At 38.8% G+C, this 20658-nt stretch overlaps 1 protein-coding gene across 4 annotated transcripts in view; it reads right to left on the bottom strand.

Annotated features, from left to right (window-relative positions):
- PTER (phosphotriesterase related) overlaps nucleotides 1-20658 on the bottom strand; it is a 73333-nt gene that overhangs the window by 11849 nt on the left and 40826 nt on the right. The gene's annotated exons all lie outside the window — the stretch shown is intronic.

Genomic DNA, 20658 nt, shown 5'->3' with positions numbered 1-20658 from the left:
AACTATAAAATAGTAAATGCAATTTGTTACCAGAAATAAAGGAATTTTACCCTTATCTGAATGGGAGTTTTCCCTTCTAAAATACTGGGGAACTATAGACATTCTAATGATGCTGCCATTACTCAATAACAATTTTTAATTCTCCTTCAGAATTGTCTTCAGGACATGTTCCCTACTCTTTTGAAAATCCTTCACAGAAGTGGGACAGCTATGAACTCTGGAAGCTAGCAAAGGGAATTTGGCATCGGTCTGGTGAATTAGGTGAGTCGTACTAATCTGGGTAAAATAGGAGGCTAAGGTAAAGGAATAGGGTGATTTTCTTGTGAAGATCATAAAGCAGTTCCAGAATGAATTTCAGTGTCATTTTGGGCTTTATCATCATTTGTGAATATCACTGCAGCTTTTCAAAAAGAGGGCAGCGCTCGTACGGATGTTTGTGTTCTGGTGTGCCTAGTTTTAAAATAGAATTTATTATTTCATGATCATTTTTATGGATGTCTTCTCATTTCTTTAGACATCGTAGTAAGAATAGCACTGTTTTATGATGTAAGACTATGTAAATGAACAGGAAAGAAGAGGTGTAGAAAAGAAGCTCCAGCTACAAACAGGGGAGCAGAGTCCAGAGCAAGAGTAGATGATCTCAAGAAATTTAATAAGTAAACATTTAAAGAATTTTTAACAAGTAAATTTAACAGGTAAAAAACGGGTACATGAAGTTAACCCCAAAAATACCCTGGTAGAGGGGCGCCTGGGTGGCTCAGTGGGTTTAGCCTCTGCCTTCAGCTCAGGTCATGATCTCAGGTTCCTGGGAACGAGTCCCACATTGGGTCCTCTGCTCAGCAGGGAGCCTGCTTCCCTCCCCTCTCTCTGCCTACTTGTGATCTCTGTCAAAGAAATAAAATCTTTTAAAAATACCATGGTAGAGATTCAAACACATAGAGAAAAAAGGAAAAAAAGAAGGAAGGAAAGAAGAAGGGAGAGAAATCAACCAATCAATCAGGAGACAATATGGAAATAATGTGAACGAAAAACACACCCTTTAGACATTGAGTGAAGGGAGGTCAGGGTACAGAGAATGGAAGTGATTGAAATCCCAAACTGGCCTGGCACGGAGTTGGAATATTAGATGACCATTTTCTTACTAGGCTTTTATCCACTGATATTCTGTTACCTTGGCAATTCCAGGATGCAAGGATTAAAGTACCATTATATGTCTATAAATCTGCTTCAAAGAGGTCAGAAGTATTTTCAGGGCCTTTCTTCCAAAGCAGAGGAGGACCAATTAAGCCTCTCTGTGTCATGAGTGCGAGAGGTTTCTGCTGTCTTGGGATGCTACCTAGGAGGTGACTATTGACTTTCACTCTAAGCAGTCATATGGTAGCTGGTTCCGTTTTATTCCATTCAACAATTCAGCATAACTGATAGTGCACAGTGTTGTTTTAGGCAGGGAGGCTAAAATATCTTTCTTTTACACTATAAAATGTGCATTCGTTCTGTGCTGTCTTCTGCTAATACCACTCCTTTTCCATCTTCTTACCCTGGAGACTGTCTTATGCTTCTAAAATTACTTGCCTAAAAGAATGTGTGTTTTTCTATAGTAGACACATTGTGTTTTCCCCCAAAGAACCAGGCTTAAAAACAAAATACACACAATTAAAATAACATAAGAGGGAAGTTTAGTGTGTTTCTTCTGAGTCAGTTCCTTCAGTTCGTTAATTACCAATACGGGCAAGGCGCTAGGGGTGGGTGAGGAGACAAGCAGGGGACGAAGGTGCCAATGACACCTTCATTGGATCAAATAGGATCACACGCCTATTTCAGCTCCTAATGTCTTTCTCTTTCCTTTGGCCTAATGCTTTGAGGCTAAGTTTTGTAAATTTTAAGTGATGTTTTGAAATAGGTATCCAATGAAAAGCCATAGGAGAGTTTTTAGTCTTGGTTACAACTGAAAACAAAAAGTAAAGTTGCTTGGCACATGAGAGCTGAAAATTATAAGAACTTACTTGTGTCTGGCATTCTGCTAAGCACTTTATTATCTATTACCCCATTTAATATTCTCTGTAATTCCATTGATCTCAATTTTACAGATGGAGAACTGGAGAAGTGAGAGATTAGAAACTTATTCAAGGTGATGCGTTAGAATATGAGTTCATTTCAATGCTGGAATCAGCTGTCTTAACCATCATTCTATATGACTTCTCCTACTGCCAAACATTTTGTGCTCAAAGGACTTTGTGCAGAATTATACTGGCAATAGCACATGAAGTGTTGTTTTAATCTTTATTTTGAACTTGATTTCCCTCCCCACAAAATGCACTTGAAAAATGGGGAATTTCCCATCTAACGGTAGCATGGGGACAAGGCAGTGATAAACCCAAAAAGTAAGAAAGGATTACTTGTACATTTCGGTAAGGGTTAGCTCAGAGGATAAATACATATGGTAGGCAGGAGTTGACCATTACACTTATATTGGACAATTCGAATGACATGGTCAAAGGAGGAGAAGGAATTATATTAATGATGACCACTGCTTACTTTCGTACAAGGAACGTGATACTGCTCTAAGGCTCTCAGGGGCACGTATTAAGGGTCTTCTAACACCAGATCAGTCCTGAAGTCCAGAATTGCATATCTAATTGCCTGTTTGCCTTCTCCACTTAGATGTCTAATAAACAGCTCAAACTTAACATGTCTCTAACTAGAGCCCTCATCTACCACCCTAAACCAGCTGTTCCAACACCTTTCCCTCTCTCTGCTGGTGGCAATTCCATCTATCCATTTACTCAGGCTAAACAACGTACAGTCATCCTTGACTGCTTTCTTCGTCTCACACTACACATCCAGCCTATTGGGACAGCTTTTTGGTTCAACTTTCAAAATGTGACCAGAATATGGTCATGTCACCATCTCTCCTGCTACCCTCTGGCCCAAGTCACCACCATCTCTTTCTCAACTGCTCTCCTCACTCTTCTGCCTTCGCTCTGCTGCGGTCTATTCAAATATAGTGACGAAGGCGCTATCACTACAACTAAGTCAGATCAGGTCTCTCATGTGCTCAGAACTCACCGATGACTTCCCATTTCCCACAGGGAGAAACCTAAGACCTTGCAGTGACCCATGAGGCCATGTGTGATCCCTTTAATGTGGTCCTATAACAGCCTCATCTAACAGAGGAATGGGGGATAATAAGGATCCAATTCTCCAGATGTCAATTTTATACAAATGCTTCTCATATTATAAATGTTATCTGAAAATATCACCACAGATGAAGATATCTTTCTAGAGGAAGGCTAACATGTTTAATAAGATTCATCAGCACATGTAAGTTTCAACAGCAACCCCTGGGAATTCTTATTCTGTAGAAAGCAGTATGATTTGGGAGGGGGGTGCTGGTCCTTTTAAATATTTCATAGTCACATGGAAAGGAGAAGATTTCTTCAGAAGAAGAGTAAAAGCTGTTATTTTGGACATTTGGAAAGTGCAGCTAAAAAAATGAAGCTGACAAATTTGCTATCATTAAAGAGCCAGGAGATAGATAGATAAAATCATACATTATACATTATATACTATATATTATGCATTGTATATTATTATTTTTACTGACATTTGGTGATATGACACCCTCTGGATAACTGAACATTAGTGTGAAGGAAACTGAGAAATGAATTCACTTTCATTCTCCTCACTGATGTGCAAAATCCATGGGGAAAAAATATCGTCAGTGATCATACACAATTTTCAAAAGAAAGTCCTGGAAAAAAAACAGAATTTGGTATGAGATTTTAATGGGGGATAGGATGGGAGAGATAGGTGAAGCAAAAAACCAACCAACCAAACAAACAAAAAACCCCACATAATAATCATCAAGTATTTAAAATAGCCCTATCTCATTTAATCCTTGCAAAAACTGTATGAGGAAGGTGGGATCATCCCCATTTCATAGATGAGGAAACCAAGACTCAGAAAAGCTAAGTAACTCAACTTCCCAAGTGACAGGTTGAGAATAAAGCCAGACTGTTTGTCTCAGAAGCCATGTTCTTAGGCCACACTGCCCCTTCTGTGATGGGAGTGTCCCCCACGTACTTCTCACCAGCACTCAGCTATGAGTCGTGCACCCCCCCATAAAGACATCTTGGAGCAGCCCTGCACCATTACTGTCTAACAAGGTGACTTCCCCACATTGAACTGGCATTCATTTGGATGACTTCCACGGACTGTCAAGGTGCTACTGAAGTTGCATTTATGCAAGTGACTTTTTTTCACTTGGAGGAAGGCTTGACCCCAAATGTCAGAAAGGTACCCTGGGAAAAGGTACTCTGCTTGATGCCTTTCAGATGAGGATTAGCAGAGGTCCTGCCCCTCCCGGTCATCAGTGATCTCCTGGCACTTCTTACAGAAGTGGAGGTGTCAATTCCAGCCAGTTCTGTTCATTCCATATTCTATATCCATGAAAATTATCTTCTTTCTTATTCCAGTCTTCCCCAGCCTTTAAGGTAAGTATTTTTCACCTCTTGGCCTAACAGGCACTGGGGTGATTTTGAGATACAAAGAGCCTACTGCCTTTCACACTGGAGAAAGTCCCTTCTTCAAGGTGGGTGAAGTGATTGCAATGTCATTTGTAAAATATCCTGGGATTTCTTGGGAAGAAGCTGAAATTTTTGTATCAAGTGTTCTTGTCATTCATATTTTATATATATTATTTCTTCTACTACATGTTTTATACTTCTGCTGCCTAACTAATAAACTAATTCTCTCTATATAAGGAACAGGCATAAATTTAGGACAAACATACTGCCATCAGCCCCCCCCCCCAAAATGGTACCTAAAATGATCTGGCAATCTTCATTTTCAGAATATGGTTATCATTTACTAGCGTTTTAAGGCTGGTACTAAATCGCAGGAGAGTTGATTCTGTTTTTCAAACCTCTTTATATTCTAGATCTTATCCAAGTGCTGAGGGGTTTGGTTTAATGTCAAAATGTATTTTGAGTGGGAGCAAGGAAGTCTGCGTGAAGTGATAATTTAGATGAGGGTCTGTGGGCTGTCTAGGTAGAAAGAAGGAAGGAGCAGAGGAAAGGATATGATTCGTGGGTGTGATCAAGATGGTAACATTTGTCTTGGGTTTTCCAGTTTCAAAGAACTCTCAAATACATGATTTCATTTCATACATTCAGGCACACCTTCCTGAATTAATTCAGCAAGCACCTACTATCTTGTACACCTACCTTGTGCTAGCCCCCGCTGGGGACACAGACATGAGGAAGAAATTTGAGCTGCTGTCTTAAGGAACGTAAATTCCAAGGGAAGGACATAAGCATTTAAACTAATAATGTGTTGAAAGCTTTTTTTTTTTTTTGGTACAACTAAATACGAAGTGTTATGAAAGGACAGTAAAAGAAGATACTCGTTTGAGTGGAGTTTATTGAATAGAAGACTGTTCAGAGAAAGGTTGGGGGGGTTCAGGTTTTGAGGGATGGATGATAAAGAACATCTGTTGAGGGGGAAAAGAAAAAGAAAGAATCTTGTTACTGAAGACAATGCTATGATTTTCAGAGCTAAAGTGCATGAGGGTAGAAGCAACCATCCATCTATGCAACCACCTATAAGAAATTATTGAGCATCAACTTATAGTATGAGATATTAGCTGGATAAACAAAGACAAATAACACACTGTCCCGTCCTTTAAGAGGTTCAGGGTCTATTAGAAAAAAAGAGACAAATAATTATTTTACAGACCTACCAAGTATAATAATAAAATTACTGCTAGGAACTGTGCTGACTCAGAGAAAGGGATAACAGATCTGTTTGGCTCATTCAGGAAAAGCTTTGTAAAAAGAAAACCTCTCATGAGCTGCAGATTGAGAAGCATGTAAGAACAATGAGCACAGGGCACTGAGCATCACAGCCCGTGTGGCATTGACCCAAATGTGGCTCATGTGCTAGAGATCATGGGAGATGAGGTGGAGGGATGGGTGTAGACCTGATGCAGGACGTCTGGATTTTGTGCCAAAGGTGAAGGGGTCCTTTAAGAGCTACAAGTCGAGGTTGAGGAATGTTATCCAATTTGCACTTGGAAAGATCAAGGTGGTGGCCACATGAGCAAAGCGAAGGGAGCAATTCTTGTTTGGAGACTAATAACAGTGGTTCAGATGGCAGATGAGGGCCTGACTTAACAACAGAGGACAGACTAGGAGGCGTCATATTTGGAGATCTTCGTGAGGTAGACAGGTTTCATCATGTGAGAGTGCAGGGAAGGGAGGAATTTAACATCTGGGTGAATAATGCTGTCCTTGACAAGAATAGGGCAAACAGCAGGAAGAGTAGGTGATGAGTCACCATCCCCATAGTGACAACGACAGAGAAGGAGAATCAAGGGCCTGTCTTGGGCAGTTGATTAGATGTTGGTGTCATTGAATGATACGAAGAGCATGAGAGGAGTCTGTTCTGAAACTCACAGTCCATTGGTAAAATAGTTATGCCACATAGTATCATTATCGCATAGATGAAGAAACTACAGCTTGGATCTCTTAAGTGATCGAAACCCCAGATATTCCTACTCCTCGTGCCCTTCCCGTTACACGGGCTGTGATTGTGCGGTAATCCATCTGCCATTACAAGCTGTGAATTCCTGGGCCTAGAGACTGCACCATGATTTAGCAGCGCTAATGTGAGATCAGACTAGCTCAGGGCCTGATGCAGAGAGAAGCACAGGACATATTCATTGCTAAAACTTAATGAACTTGACCGAGTGATTTTTTTAGAGTTGGCATACAAATACAATAATAAATGGATCTGTAAACAACTGATTTATTAAAAACAATATTGAATTTCAAAGACTGATTCTTTTTAAGATTATTTATCACAAAGTAATTTCCAAGAAAAACTCTGTCTCTCTCCCCACTGAAGTCTTCAGTTTAAAACCAATGGATATTTGTACAGATAGTGTTATGTAAGATTTTTTATTATTATATGGGAGTTTTTCAACAACTGCTTAAGAGAATTATTAAACTCACCTAGAACTAACTATCCATGTAATAACCTATGAATGTTTAAATGTTTATCATGGACTATTTCAAAGAAATTAATATGAAAATTAACAAATTCAATATTAATATAATTCTAAAACACTATTCTTATATTTTCCTATATTGCTAATAGCAGTTGCATCTTATAAATCTGAAAAATTCTTAACTGACAAATTTCAATTAATTTATTTTTAATACCAAAAAAGAAACTAAATAGAAAGAGGAAAGTTGTTTTTTTTTTATTTTAATTCCAGTGTGGTTAACATACAGTGTTATATTAGTTTCAGATGTACAATGTAGTGGTTCAACAGTTCCGTAGATTACTCAGTGCTCACAAGATCAGTATGCCCTTAATCCTGTTAACCTATTTCGCTCATCCCCCCATCTCCCTCCCCCACTGGTGACCATCTGTTCGTTCTCTAGTTAAGAGTCTCTTTTTTTGGCTTCTTTTTTTCCAGTTTGTTTTGTTTCTTAAGTGCCACATATGAGTGAAGTCATATGGTACGTGTCTTTCTCTGACTGGCTTCATTCTCAACCTGTCATTTGGGAAGTTGAGTTACTTAGCTTTTCTGAGTCTTGGTTTCCTCATCATTTATTTCACTTGGCAGTGTGCTCTCTAAATCCACCCATGTTGTTGCAGATGGCAAGATTTTGTGGGGTCTTTTTTTATGTCTGAATAATATTCCATTGTATATTGTACCACTTCTTTATCCATTTATCTATTGATGGACACCTGGGTGCCTTCTATAGTTTGGCTATTGTAAATAATGGTGCGATAAACAAAGGGATGCATATATCCCTTTGAATTAGTGTTTTTGTATTCTTTGGGTAAATACCCAGTAGTGTGATTCCTGGAATGTACAGTAGTTCTATTTTTAAATTTTTAAGGAAACTCCATAGTCTTCCGCAGTGACTGCACCAATGTGAATTCCCACCAAGAGTGCACAAGGATTTTTTTTCTCCACATCCTCACCAACACTTGTTGTTTCTTGACTTTTGGGATGTTAGCCATTCTGACAGTTGTGAGGTGATATCTCATTGTGGTTTTGATTTGCATTTCCCTGATGGTTGAGTGATGGTGACCATCTTCTCATATGTCTGTTGGCCACTGGTTGTCTTCTTTGGAGAAAGGTCCATTCATTTCTTCTATTTTTTTAATTGGATTGTTGTGTGTACGTGTGTGTGTGTATGTGTGTGTATGTTCTAAGTTGTGTAAGTTCTTCTTATATTTTGGATACTAACACTTTATCAGATACCTCATTTGCAAATATCTTTTCCTATTCAGTAGGTTGTCTTTTAGTTTTGCTGGTTGTTTCCTTTGCTGTGCAGAAGCTTTTATTTTGATGTAGTCCTGGTGTTCCATTTCTGCCTTTATTTCCCTTATCTCAGGAGACATATCTAGAAAGATGTTGCTATGACCAATGTCTGAAATCACTGCTTGTGCTCTTTGCTAGGATTTTTATGGTTTCAGGTCTCACATTTAGGTCCTTGACCCATTTTGAGTTTATTTTGATGTATGGTGTAAGAAGGTAGCCCAGTTTCATTCTTTTGCATATAGCTGTCCAGTTTTCCCAACATCATTTGTTAAAGAGACTATTTTTTTCCCATTACATATTCTTTTATCCTTTGTCGAAGATGAATTAACCAGATGATTGTGGATTTATTTTTGGGCTTTCTATTCTGTTGTACTGATCTATGTGTCTATTTTTGTGCAGTTACCATACTGTTTTGATTACTACAGCTTTGTAATATAACATGAAATCTGAAATTGTGACACTTCCAGTTTTGTTTTTCTTTTTCAAGATTGCTTTGTCTATTTAAGATTTTGGGGGGTTCCATACAAATTTTAGAATTGCTTATTCTGGTTCTGTGAAAAAAGCTGTTGGTATTATGATAGGTATTGCATTAAATTTGTAGATTGCTTTGGGTAATATGAACATTTTAACAATATTTGCTCTTCCAATCCATGATCATGGAATATCTTTCCATTTGTGTCATCTTCATTTTCTTTCATCAGTGTTTTATAGTTTTCAGAGTACAGGTCTTTCACTTCTTTGGCTAAGTTTATTCCTAGGTATTTTTATTGTTTTTGGTGCACTTATAAATGGATTATTTTCTTAATATCTCTTTCTGCTGCTTCTTTATTAGTGTATAGAAATGCTACGGATTTCTGTATATTATTTTTGTATCCTGCAACCTTACTGAATTCATTTATCAGCTCTAATAGTTCTTTGGTGAAGTCTTTAGTGTTTTCCAGATGTAGTATCATGTCATTTGCAAATAGTGATTGGTTTTACTTCTTCATTACCAATTTGGATGCCTTTTATTTCTTTTTGTTGTCTGATTGCTGTGGCTAGGACTTCCAATGCTATATTGAATAAAAGTGGTGAGAGTAGACATCCTCGCCTTATTCCTGACATTAAGGAGAAAGCATTCAGTTTTTTCTCAGTGAGTATGATGCTAGCTGTGGGGTTTTCATATATGGCCTTTATTTTGTTGAGGTATATTCCCTCTAACCCTACTTTGTTGAGGGTTTTTATCATGAATGGATGTTGTACTTTGTTAAGTGATTTTTCTGCATCTATTGAACTGATCATATAGTTTTTGTCCTTTTTCTTATTGATGTGATACATCAAATCGATTGATTTGGGAATACTGAACCACCTTTGCATCCCAGGAATAAATTCCATGTGATCGTGGTGAATGATTTTTTTAATGTATTGTTGGATTCAGTTTCCTAATACTTTTGCTGAGGTTTTTTGCATTTATGTTCATGAGAGATATTATCCTGTGGTTCTCCTTTTTTGTGGTATCTTTATCTCATTTATGGGTAAGGCTGGCCTCATAGAATGAATTTGGAAGTTTTCCTTCCTCTTCTATTTTTTGGGGGGAATAGTTTGAGAAAAATAGGTATTAGCTGTTCTTTAAGTGTTTGGTAGAATTAATCTGGGAGGCCATCCAGACCTGGACTTTTGTTTGTCGATAATTTTTTGATTACTGATACAATTTCATTGCTGGTATTTGTCTGTTAAAGTTTTCTATCTTTTCCTGTTTGAGTTTTGGTAGTTACATGTTTCTAGGTTTTCCAATTTATTGACATATAATTTTTCATAATATTCTCTTACATTCTTTTATTTCTTTTATTTCTGTAGTGTTGGTTGTGATTTTTGCCTCTGTCATTATTGATTTTATATGAATCCCCCCCCTTTTTTTGTGATAAGTCTCTCTAGAGGTTTATCAATTTTGTTGATCTTTGCAAAGAACCAGTTCCTGGTTTCATTAATCTGTTCTATTGCTTTTTTACTTTAAATGCCATTTATTTATGCTCTAATCTTTATTATTTCCTTCCTTCTGCTGGTTTTGAGTCTTGTTTGTACTTCTTTTTCTAGCTTCTTAAGGTGTAAATTTAGGTTGCTTAATTGAGGTTTTTCTTGCTCTTTGAGTTGATGTATTGCCACATACTCTCCTCTAAGATCTGCTTTTGCTGCATCCCAAAGACTGTTGTGTTTTTATTTCATTTCCATGTAATTTTTGATTCCTTTCTCAGTTGACACATTTGTTGTTTAGTAACATGTTCTTTAACTTCCATGTATTTGTGTTCTTTCCAGATGTTTTCTTGTGGTTGACCTAGTTTCATAGCATTGTAGTCAGAAAAGATGCATGGTATGACTTCACATTTTTGAATTTGTGGAGACTTGTTTTGTGGCCTCTGTGATCTATTCTGGAGAATGTTCCATGTGCACTTGAAAAAAATGTATCTTCTGCTGTTTTGGGATGGAATGTTCTGACTATATCTATTAGATGCATCTGTTCCAGTGTGTCATTCAAAGCTATTGTTTCCTTGTTAATTTTCTATTTGTATGATCTGCCCATTGACGTTAAGTGGGATGTTAAAGTCCCTTACTACTATAGTGTTACTATTGATTATTTCCTTTATGTTTGTTAATAAAAGCTTTATGCATTTGGGTGCTTCCATGCTGGGTACATGAATATTTACAATTGTTATATTTTCTTATAGGATTGTCCCCTTTATTATTATATAGTGCTTTTCTTTGTATCTTGTTACAGCCTTTGTTTTAAAGTCCATTTTTTCCAGTATAAGTATTGCTATGCCTGCTTTCTTTTGACATCCATTTCTATGACGTTTCTCTATCCCCTCACTTTCAATCTGCAGGTGACTTTAGGTCTATAAGTCTCTTGTAGGCAGCATATAAATGAATCTTGGTTTTTCATCCATTTTCTCATCCTATGTCTTTTGGAGCATTCAGATAATTTATATTCAAAGTGATTGTTGATAGATGTGTATTTATTTCAATTTTGTTACCTGTTTTGTGGCTGTTTCTATAGATTTTCTCTGGTCCTTTCTTCTCTTGCTCTCTTAGGGTTGGCTGGCTTCCTTTAGTGATATACTTAGATTCCTTTCTCTTTATCTTTGCATATCTATTATAGGTATTTTTTTAACTTGTGGTTACTCTTAGGTTTGTATATAACATCTTCTGCATATAGCAGTCTATTTTAAGTTGATGGTTGCTTAAGTTTGAACCCATTTTTTGCTCCTGTCCTTCCTACCCCACATTTTGGTTATATGGTGTCATATTTTACATCCTTTTATTTTGTGAATCCCTTGACTGATTTTTACATATATGCTTAATTTTACTGCTTTTATGTTCCCTACTTTTCTTACTCTTATTTATGGTCTTTCTTATCCACTCAAAAAGTCCTTTATGTTTCTTGTAAGGCTGTAGTGGTCATGAACTCCTTACATTTTGCTTGTCTGAGAAACTCTTTATTTCTCCTTCTATTCTGAATGATAGCCTTGCTGGGTAGAATATTCTTGGCTGCAGACATTTTCCTGTCAGCACTTTGAATAGATCAGGCCACTCCTTTCTGGCTTACAAAGTTTTTGTTGAAAAATCTGCTCGTAGCCTTATGGGGTTTCCCTTGTATGTAACTGTCTTCTTTTGCTGTTTTTTATAAAAAAAAATTATTTATTTCAGGGAGGGGGGAGGAGCAGAGGAAGAAGGAAGGAGAGAATCTCAAGCAGACTCCTCCCCACTGAGCACAGAGCCTGACATGGGACTCAATCCCAGGACCCTGAGATCTTGACCAGAGCTGAAATCAAGAGTTGGAACCTCAACTGACTGAGCCATCCAGGTGCCCCCTATTGCTGCTTTTAAGATTTTTTTTTTTAAATCAACTTTTTACCCTTTTTACCAGGTGTCTTGGCATGGACCTCTGAGCAGATCCACTGAAGCCTAGGTGAGTGGGGCTTGGTATAAACAAGTCAGTTAGTAGATGGTGGTGCCCTGCTGGTTCCTACAGGTGGCTGTGTGTTTATGCTGAGGGGCAAGGGAGGGAGAGGACATCTGACAGCTCTTTTGTTCCTGAAGGGGTCTTCCAATGATCCCTGCCCCTCCACACATGCTCTGAGATATGGGAGGGAAATAGCTTTCCCTCCCATATCCTCCAGGCATTTTTCAAACTGCTGCTTCTAGGCTGTATCTCCATGAACTCTTTGTTGTGCTGTCTCTTTAAAGGCAGGCATTCAGCTTCCTATTCTCCTCTTGGCTTTCCCAGAACTGAGCCCCCCAGGTTTCAAGTCCCTCTGGTTAAGTTCTGGTAAGAATTCACAAAATTTGGACCTCTTGCCTTCAAAGCCAAATGTTCTGGAGATTTGTCTTCCCTGTGCAGGCTCCCCCACATATTACTCTATTTCTCTCTCCTCTCCTCGCCCAGGGCTGCCCTATCTCCCAAGGACAGCCAGCCCATTTCACTCCACACTGTGTATCCACCCTTTGTGCCCTGTTTGATGTGGCTTCTTCTCTGCTTTCAGTGGCAGAGTTTGTTCCAGTAGTCTTCCGGACATCTTCTGGATTATTCACACTGATGCATTACCGCGTTGTATTTGTGGGACAAGGTGAGCTTAGAGTCTTCTTACTCTGTCATCTTCCCAGTCTCCCCCGAAGAAGGTAAGTTCTTAATGTGCAGTCTTAAATATTACGATGGATAGAAAGTATAAGTTGTTATTTCAATTAAATATTGCCCAGAAACTTTGGTTTCACACAAAGTCAGACCTGCAGTTAGAACTGGTGCAGTCACATGAACATGCTCGTTAATTCCATATATGTAAGCATTTTAAAAAATTTTTTATAAAAATATAATGCATTTTTAGCCCCAGGGGTACAGGTCTGTGAATTGCTAGGTTTACACACTTCACAGCACTCACCACAGCACACACCCTCCCCAATGTCCATACCACCACCACCCTCTCCCGGCCCCCCTACCCCCAGCAACCCTCAGTTTGTTCTGCGAGATTAAGAGTCTCTCTTATGGTTTGTCTCCCTCCCAATCCCATCTTGTTTCATTTATTTTCTTCCTACCCCCCAAGCCCCCCACATTGCCTCTCCACTTCTCATATCAGGGAGATCATATGATAGTTGTCTTTCTCTGATTGACTTATGTATATGTAAGCATTTTAAAGCTTCATTTATCTTTTGGTATTAAGACATTGCTTTTATGGGACAGTCTTTCCAACATGAGAAAACCATTGGCAATGAAAAGCAATAGAAAAATAATTCAGGTTGCTCTGTATTAATTTTATTCCCCATTATCTACAGTTGAACGAGGATCTTCCTCCTACTTTATTCACTTCTCTGACTGCACGAGTCCCCACCTTACAGAGATTATTTAATGACATCATAGAAGGAATGATGTCACACTTTCAATATTATGACTTAAGTGTCGGCTTACGCAAAAGGAACAGATGGCTGCAAGAGAGAAAACCCTTGTTTAAATTAGACTAAAACCAGAAGTTGGCTCTGAATTGTGAAGCGTAATTAAAACTTTATTTTAAAATACATTTCACAGTTTATATACCCTAGGAAGAGCTTTTTACCATATGAACTTTCCAGCTGCCACATAGCACAAAAGAGCTTGCGTTTTTCATGTAAGGCGGTACACAGTTCAGGGAATGATGGTATTGAGAAGAGTGAAGATAAATCTCATAGACATAGCAATCCTATTTGTTAAAATGTCACATTCCATGGGAATGGTGTCAGACTCATGAAAAATTTCTTTAGACAAAAAAATTACTGGTAGAAGGTTTGGGTGGGTATAATGCACTGGAGAGAATACCTGACCAGTGCCTCCTTTGGCCCCGACATGGGCTGGTCTGCCCATACGTCTGCTAAAGTGTACAATCTGGGATACTTCACAAATATCAATTACCAGCATAACTTAATTATATTTTATTTGGGATTATTTCTGTATTTTAAGATGTTCTGCTGCCTTTCAGTCTGTCACACAATTGTCTGGACTTTTTAAAAAATTATTAATATACAGGTCCTGCAATGAAAGGAAATCCATGATAAACAATAATGGGGGGGGGGAATCCACATAACACTTTAGGGGTTAGGAGCAATTTTTCTTAACCCCTTTTGACAGATGAGCAAAGGATGGGAAAGGCTTAAGTGACTTGTTCAAGATCACACAAAAGTGCTGGTGTCATTACCAGAAATTAAGCCACACGACTCCAGCACCCTGTTTCTCCATCATCCCATGTGTGTGTAGAACACACTTAGAAGGAAGGCACATTGCATGGATGAAGGAATAGCTGTTGCCAATATCATCACACAATTTTAACCTTAAATGTATTCAGAGTTTGTATTTCTATGTCAGTGAGTACTCTCCAGAAACCAACGTAGATCTTTATATAAAATTTGGCCACAGTGTGACAAGTTATAGACAAGCGGCCATAATGACATGTTTAAAAGCATCTAGGCTCTTTTTTTTTTCCCCCTAGTTTTTCTTTCCTATCATCTGCCATAGTGAGAGCAGAAGAAATGTCAGCGGACATTAGTAAATTTTGAAAAGGGGAGTGTTCTTACTACATATTTTCTTTTAAAGACTCTCCCTTGCTTACCAAGCCTCTACTTTGTTGCCTGAACTGATTTCTTTAGTTTTTCACTCCATGGTAGGATCTGAGCCAATCTGACTAAATAAGTTGTCTTTACTATAAATAATGTGCACAATGTATATACTCTACAATGTGTACTCATTCCTCTCAGGCATACTCTCCTTATGCACATAATGCATACATATGCATAATGCTAATAATAAACTGTTAAGAACTACAGCACGGTACACACAGGATTCTAGATGTTCTAAACCATTTCACGTGCATGACATACCAATTGTTCGTTCTTTAAAATCCTACCATCCTACTTAAGGATATAAAGATATTATGAACCATTTACCTTTGCCAGATATTTGCCTGGAATTGATTTTGAGTGATCCCATGTTAATTCACTAGTATTCATAGGAATTAAAAACATGCGGTTTGAGGATACCAGATAATAATTTTTTTGTGGCTTTTCAAAGACAGTTGTAAAGTTAACAGTCACCACAATTATAATCCAATTATCAGTTTGAAGGCAGAGAATGTGTCGTATTCCCTGCTCTATCCCAGTGTCTGGTACATGAGGCACTCGATAAATATTTGTTGAACAAATAAATAAATGAATGAATGAAGTAATACTCTACCCTCTTCTTTCATCTAATTGCAAGCATGAAAAAAATGTATCAGAATTGTATCCTTTAAAGAGTTAGGTGAGGGGCGCCTGGGTGGCTCAGTGGGTTAAAGCCTCTGCCTTCGGCTCAGGTCATGATCCCAGGGTCCTGGGATCGAGCCCCACATCTGGCTCTCTGCTCGGTGGGGAGCCTGCTTCCCTCCTCTCTCTCTGTCTGCTTGTGAGCTCTCTCTGTCAAATAAATCAATAAAATCTTTAAAAAAAAAGAGTTAGGTGAATTTTGCATGAATAATCAGCAGTACAGAGAACAAAGTGGCTTATTAGCCCATCCCTTACGCTCTCACTTCTCTTTCAAAACCCTTGGGTCAAATACTTCTACCCTCCACAGGGAGCAATTTTCCAAGAGAGAGGTGGGCTATATTCCTGTGCCTAACTATTATTGTGCCTCTCATCAAACTCTAGGCCCTAAATTTCCATCAAAGCCCTGTGCTTTGTTAGATCGATAACCAAGTAGAAAAAAGATGGAGACATAGCACCTGTCTTTTGCCCTCCCAGAGACTCAAAACTTAATCAGGAAATAGTACCCCAATGCCTTCCAGCCCTGTTCTTTTACCCAGGTTTCACTGGTAATGAAAGAATCATATTGTCACAAAAGTACCTACAGCTACTTGGGGTAGCTTCTTGAATCCCACATACCCTGTATTAGACAGGGCAGAGACTGTGCTATGATTTTATGCTCACTGGAAAGGTAGGTAGAGTTTTAACAGGTAGCATAATTATAATAAAAAGGGCATAAAGCCTTTGTAGATTAACAACCCAAACAGGGACACCCAAGGGCTGGTGTTATTTTGCAATAACGGTTGACTTTGGGTGGCTGTAACTGTGAAGGGCAGCCCCCTGCCCTGTTCCCTAGGGCTAAATTCACAGCCGTCCACAGGCACGTCCACAGGCCCATATTTCTTGAAGAGAACAGATGGTGAGGGGAGGGCCTAGACACAGAAGCAGATTTATCTTGTCAAGGTTGCTATCTCTAGGTAAACGACCTTAAGCAGGTCACACATGGTCACATGACAACAGTGTGGTTCAGAGGTGTCCTGAGGTGTCCGCCATTCATTAACTCTTCCTTCTCAGCCTCCCAACTGCTCCTCTTGGATCAGCAGTGACAATTTTGCTGTTGCTGCTGTTGGAAGTGTGTATGTGTATGTGCGTGCATGTGTATACATGTATTTAAAGAGAGAATGCCTTATGCATGAATGCTAGTGAAGATTTATCTACCTTCAAAATATTTCACTGCTTTAACGTGACTGTGGACATCCTGGAGTATTTTATTTTGTGTTCTCAAATGATAGAAGTCCTGCCTTGAAGGGATAAATGCACCATTCTGATAGGTAGTCAAGTCTGAGCGTCGGTCCTGGTGAGAGCCCAGTGTTCTAAAAGCAGTTGTGGGGCAAAGCCAGTGTCTAGACCCGTCACCTTGCAATCACAACAGCCTGGGGTTCAGAGCCTTCTCCTGGATGCCTGAAAAGGCATGTGGGATGACTCTGTGTTTTGTTGGGTTTGCTTTTCCTGGAGGTCTTCTTTTCCGAATGCTCTACTTTTTGTGTGCTGTCTGTGTATTTCCTTGCAGGAAACACATGCCCTTTTATGATTTGTCCCCATTACAAAAGCTGAAATCCTTGCCCCTTCAATACAGATTAGATTGTGTGTGCAGCCCGGCAGACCTCAGGAGTCTGTGAAAGGCTGACCTAGTCACACTTCAGCCAGGCGACTGTCTTGCTGTGAACACCCACATCAAAAAGCCAAAGTTGCCAGAATCTGCCTTCCTGAGTCTTATTATTATTATTATTTTACTTTATTCCATTTGTTTTTCCAAATGCACTACTTTTTTTTCCTGAAGCCATTTTTGCCCAGTCACCTCTCCCCTTAAATGTTCCTACTTCTACATATTTATTTTTTTAGGCACTGGAACCCCACATTGTCCTTAATATAGGTACAGAATGGGTGGGCTGCTCTCAGAATGGTCTCAGGATTTCCCAGCATGCTCTGAATTTGTCTGATGTCAGGCCAGCCTCTCAGTTCCATCCTGAGCCATTCTAGAGGGAGGCACTGGAAAGGCAGGCACTGAAAATCAGATAATGTAGCTTTGTTATTCAAAAGAAAATATACATAAGTGTATGATATATATGTTGTTTGGTTTTATGAGCAAGGATGTCCTACTGTACTTAGAGTTAAGATTTATTTCACTGTTTCCAGCAAAAGCTTCCTTTCTCCTAACAACCATAATTTTCTAACTTACCTACATGTCTAACTCTAAAAAGAATCAGAAAGATTCTTCTTTAAGGATCATCATGAGCCAGTTCAAGCAGTATGGTAGATGAAATATTCACAAAAAGCATTTCCTATATAGTGCATGTAAAATACTGAATAAAATGAAAGGGGAAAAATTCATAGTTTTAAATGCTCGGTTAGGCTGGTGGGGAAGTAAAGGACTTGCTCATGGTGCAAAAACAAGAGAACAGAGAAAGTGAGAGGTAAGGGGAGACCTAGAGCACCCATCTGCCTAGTGTGGGGTCAGTTAATGGGCCAAAGCGAGACAGAGCCCAGCCTGGATAATTAGGAGGTAAACTGCAGACACAGTTCCCATCAGGACATAAAGGGAGTGTGACCTCACCCCACATAACACCCATGGGGGCAGAGGAGGAGGTAAAAATCTGGTCCACAGAGGGAGTCTTTGGAGATTATATGCCTTTCTCAGTCTTGTTTTCTGGTGAGAGGGAAGCAGATTGGGAAAAACCATCGCCAGTAAGAATCCACAGCTGCAAGTCTGCATTCACTGGGTTTAGGAGCCAGAATTCATAGACCTTGTGTGATTCTAAACCCCTCAAGTGAAAAGTTTAAAGAGCCACAAGAAGGGGTTCCTGGGTGGCTCAGTTAGTTGAGCATCTGACTCTGGTTTTGGCTCAGGTCATTATCTCAGGGTTGTGAGATCAAGCCCCACATTGGGTTCTATAGTCAGTGTGGAGTCTGCTTCAGATTCTCTCTCCCTCTCCCTCCTGCTTACTCTATCTCTCTCTAATAAATAAATAAAAATCTTAAAAAAAAATAAAGAGTCACACAAAAACCCAAATACTGTATGATTCCACTTGTATGAGGTAGTTAGAGTTGTCAGATTCATAGAGGTGAACTGTAGAATGGTGGTTGCCTTGGCCAGTGTGGAGGAGGAGTAGGGAGTTGTTTAGTGAGTAAAGAGTTTCAGTTTGGCAAGATGAAGATTTCTGGAGTTTGGTTGCACAACAATGTGGATGTATTTAACACTACTGAATTTTATACTTCAAAATGGATGTAAGATGGTAAATTTTATATTATGACTATTTTACCACAAAAAATAAATTTTTAAAAAATTTTTAGAAATTGAGTTTAAAGTAGTCCCAGATTGGTAGTGCCCTCTAACTGCCTACAAGAAATAAATAAAACAAGCCAACAAATGAACCGGGGAAAAAATCCTTCAGCCTAGGACTCATAATAATTTCCAGAATCACAATAATATTTTTTTTAGTATGAGAAATTAACTTCACATGAATGAGAGCCCAAAGAACCAACAAACTATAAAATCAGGGGGAGAAAAACATTAGAAATTAGGGGCACCTGGGTGCCTCAGTGGGTTAAGCCTCTGCCTTCGGTTCAGGTCATGGTGTCAGGGTCTTGGGATTGAGCCGTGCATCAGGCTCTCTGCTCAGCAGGGAGCCTGCTTCCCCCTCTCTCTCTACCTCCGGCTTTGCCTACTGGTGATCTCTGTCTGTCAAATAAATAAATCAATCAATCTTTAAAAAAAAGACATTAGAAATTAGATTTATCAATCACAAGGCAAATATTGTATTTTAATTTTTTTTTGAAGATCGAATTAAAAACATACTGAAGGAAAAAAGAAATTATCAAAATTCACCAAGCGGAATTAAAAAGTAAACAAAGAGGTGCGCCTGGGTGGCTCAGTCAGTTAGGTGTCCAATGCTTGATTTCCGGTTGTGGGATTGAGCTCTGTATCAGGCTCCATGCTCTGCAGGCAGGGCCTGCTTAAAGAATCTCTCTCTCCCTCATCCTCTCTCCCCCACGCTAGCTCATGCTTGCGCTCTCTCTCTCTAAAAAAAAGAGACACTCCCACCCTCATCAAAAGTATATGCCCATTACTACAGAGCCTCTTGTCAGTTAGAGCTAGATTTTCCATAACATATTGCCAGTCTATGCCTCCTTCCCACAAAACCAAGTAGGTTTCAACACCTTAAATCTAAATATCCAAAATAAAGTATGGTAAAACCTTAAAAAAAAAAAAAAAGTAAACAAATAGAGAGGTGCCTGAATGGTTCAGTCAGTTAAACATCTGACTCATGATTTAGGCTCAGGTCATGATCTCTTGGGTGCAGCGATGAAGCTCCATGAGGGGCTCTGTGCTCAGGAGGGAGTCTGCTTGAGATTCTCTCCCTCTGCCTCTTCCCCCATGCATACTTGCTCTCCTCCAAAATAAATAAATAAATCTTTTTAAAAAGTAAACAAATAGAATTTCTATAGAATTTTTTTTAGAAGGACTATGGTTTTAAGTTTTCTGTTCTTAATATTATAAACCAAATTAATAGACCAGGCAGCAGATTATTTTGCTGGAGAGAGAAGTAGTAAATAGGAAGATAGAACTTTCAGAAAACGGGTCCAATATGCAAAGTGATGGAAACATGAACGAGATGGTAAAAGACCTGCAGGACAGGTAATCAGATCCTACGTATATCAAGCTGGAGTTTATGGTGAAAATAATCAAGAAGATACAGATGAAGCACTATTTGAGGAGACAGTCACTCAAGTTATCCAGAAACAAATGAAATACATCTTCATATCCAGGAATCCCAAGCATACATGATAAAAAATTCACAGTGAGATAGATCATAGTGCAGATAGAGACTCCCAGAGACAAAAATGTCAAAAACGAAAGAAATGGCAGGTTCCTTCCAAGGAAGCATAATTAGGGTCAGTGGATATGTCAGTTGAAAATGGGATATCCTAGAAAAATAACTTTTGAGTAGAATTGTCTATTTTAATTAATTATTATACATTACCTATTC

The sequence above is a fragment of the Meles meles genome, chromosome 7 (genome assembly GCF_922984935.1).
Source record: "Meles meles chromosome 7, mMelMel3.1 paternal haplotype, whole genome shotgun sequence".
NCBI classification, from domain to species: Eukaryota; Metazoa; Chordata; class Mammalia; order Carnivora; family Mustelidae; genus Meles; species Meles meles.
This window is presented reverse-complemented; position numbering and strand designations above follow the sequence as displayed.